Source organism: Gavialis gangeticus, unplaced genomic scaffold, assembly GCF_001723915.1.
Source record: "Gavialis gangeticus isolate Ggan-Ray unplaced genomic scaffold, GavGan_comp1, whole genome shotgun sequence".
Taxonomy (NCBI): domain Eukaryota; kingdom Metazoa; phylum Chordata; order Crocodylia; family Gavialidae; genus Gavialis; species Gavialis gangeticus.
The window spans coordinates 57,709,733-57,712,867 of NW_017729031.1; positions in this window are offsets into that span (position 1 = coordinate 57,709,733).

Consider the following 3,135-nt stretch of genomic DNA (forward strand, 5'->3'; position numbering starts at 1 on the left):
AGGAGACTGATGTCCCAGGATCTGCTTGAGGAGCATCTATGGATGCAAGCCAATGTTTTGCTCGTTTTACTAGCCACAGCATCACACTGAAGGCTTATGTTCATCTTGTGGTCAACCATGACCCCCAAGTCCCTTTCAGCTGTAGCGCTAACCAGCATAGCACGACCGAGCCTATAAGCATGATGCACATTTTTCCTCCCAAGGTGGAGAACCTTGCATTTTTCGGTGTTGAACACCATCAGGTTCTCGCCACCCATTTCATGAGTCTGTCTAGATCTGCCTGGATCACCTTCCTATCCTCAGGTGTGGACGCTTTACCCCAGAGTTTGGTGTTGTTGGCAAACTTGGCCAGTCCGCTTCTGACACCAATGTCCTCATCATTGATGAAGATGTTAAACAGTATAGGCCCTAGGACAGAGCCTTGTGGTACCCCAATGGTCACAGCGCACCAAGACGATTGGCTCCTGTTGACCACCACCCTCTGGGTCCTACCGCCGAGCCAGTTCCCCAGCCAGCAGATTGTGGTGACATCAAGGCCGCAGTTAGCCAGTGTCATAAGGCTGAGCACTGCCTGTATTCATTTTATACACATTTTATATCAATTCATAGGAATTAGTTGTAAGAATAGCATACAGACCAAACATTTGGCCACAATTAGGCCAAAATTTCCCAAAGTGTTTGAAATCTGGGTGTCAAAACTGAAACACCTCAGAATTGAGGCATCTATAATTAGGGGACTTTAAAAAAATTGGGCTCATCTTCAGGGATGATTGCAGCATTAGATTCCTAGCTTTTAGACAGGATCATAGGAAAATAGGGCTCCAAGGTACCTCAAGAAGTCACTTAGGCTAAAAACAGATGTTGGATTTTTCCATGGGAAAAGCCTTTTAGTCTGGAATTGTACAGCTGTATAAGCCCAAAACCCCACTTTAAGTACCTGGGAAGTATCAAGATAATACTTTCCCCTCTTCCTGGCAAGCAACTGGGACTTATTTGAGTTAATTGCCATTCAAGCTGCATGTGTAAGCACCTGTTTTGATGTGAATCAGTCAGACCCAGGATAAATCTGACATTTTATTAGTCCAAGTCCCTGCTCAAGGAAGGATCTTTCCTGTCTGAACCATCCAGTGTGTCCAGTTTTGGGCCCCCCACTACAGAAAGGATGTGGACAAATTGGAGAGAGTCCAGTAGAGGGCAACAAAAATGGTTAGGGGGATGGAGCACATGACTTATGAGAAGAGGCTGAGGAAACTGGGCTTAGTCTGGAGAAGAGAAGACTGAGAGGGGATTTAATAGCAGCCTTCAACTACCTGAAGAGCGGTTCCAAAGAGGAAGGAGCTAGATAGACTGTTCTCTGTGGTAGAACAAGGAACAATGGTCTCAAGTTGCAGCAAGGCAAGTTTAGGTTAGATACTAGGAAAAACTTTCTCACTAGGAAGGTAGTAAAACACTGGAACAGGTTACCCATAGAGGTTGTGGGGAGACTCCATCCTTGGGGGTTTTTAAGACCTGGATAGCAAAGCCTTGGCTGGGATGATCTAGTTGGGGAAAGTCCTGCTTTGAGCAGGGGGTTAGACTGGATGACCTCCTGAGGTCCCTTCCAACCGTAATTTTCTATGATTCTGTCTCATCCAAGTGTTTCTGTAAACTGCTCTTAAGACCATTCAAGGAGGGAGATTCCACCGCTTCAGGTAATCTGTTGCAACATTTACAATATTTTGGTGATACGGGTTTTATTCTTGGTGCTCCCACAGGTGACCTTTTGATATTAGATAAATCACTTTTTGGGCTTATATGTTGAAAGAATGAAAACAGCTTTCACAGTGCTATGCTAAGAGCAGGGAAAGTAGCTGTTCTATGCTTGGGGAAGTGCAAATCCTTATTGCCTCTGGGGAGTAAATTACTCCATATGGGTAAAGAGGAGCTGGATAGCTTCATAGCTGTAATCAGTCTGTACTATCCAAAGGGATAAAGTAGCATATGCAGACCTCCTACAAGCTAAGGAGCCAGGAGAAGAATTGTCTTATGAGGCAGAATTCCTGCAGAACTCCCCTTGGGATGGTAGTAGCTTCCAATGTGGGCACAGCTTTGCCCTTAATGCATCAGTGCTTTAATTTCTTCTTTGTAAAGGAGATAATATTCATGTATCTTATAGTGGTAGATACCTAGCTAAATCCCTTAATAGTCAGAGTGCTTTGGGATCACTGGCTGGGAGGTACTGCCATATATAAATGTAAAGTATTTGCTACAATCCCAAAGATCTAAGGCAGGGGCGGGCAATTATTTTGCATGGAGGGTTGCTTGATGAGTTTTGGCGAGCTGTCGAGGACCGCATGGGTAGCGCTGCCCCTTCAGTTGCCCCACCCCCTGGTCGCTATCTTGGGACCGGAAGTCCCGCTCCCCGACCCCAGACCTTTGCCGCCAGAAGTTCCTCCCCTTGTCCCTGGAAGTACTCCTTTTGGAGAGGTGGCCTTGGAACCAAAAGTTACACCCTGTCATATGGTCTGTGTCATAAGACTCACCCATCCAACACCACACTGCCCTGCTCACCATATCTGTCCCAGAATCCCCTGCCCTCATCACATGATCCCTGACATCAGAAGGGAACACTGCCCAACACCATGGCCCATCCTCACAGTACATGGCCTGCTCCTGGGGCCCCAAGAGTTCTGCCCTATGGGCCACAAGGCACAGGCACAACTTACCTGGTAGCAATGGGTTGTGACCCTCTAACATCCTGCCCCAGCAGTGGGGTTTCAGGACAGCAGAATATAGCCCAGCTTCCCTTCCCTTGACCAGTACTGGTCACCAGGGTGGCTTCCCCAAGTGCTGCTGCACTTTCCCCCTACCTGTGCCAGCTGGTCCCAAAAGGCAGGAGGCTCCACCACTGCTTCTGCTGGCCAGTGCTGACCCAGCTGGGCTTGCCCTGTCCCCAGCAGCACATGGGAAGCTGGCTTCAGCTGCATGCTGCTACAGATGGGACAGACCTGGCTGGGCCTGCAGTGGCCAGGAAAAGCAGCATGCAGCTGAAGTCAGCTTCCCACATGCTGCTGGGGATGGGAGGAGCCTGGCTGGTTCTGCACCGGTCAGTGGAAGCAGCGGCGGAGCCATGTGCCACTCAGGACTGACCAGCGC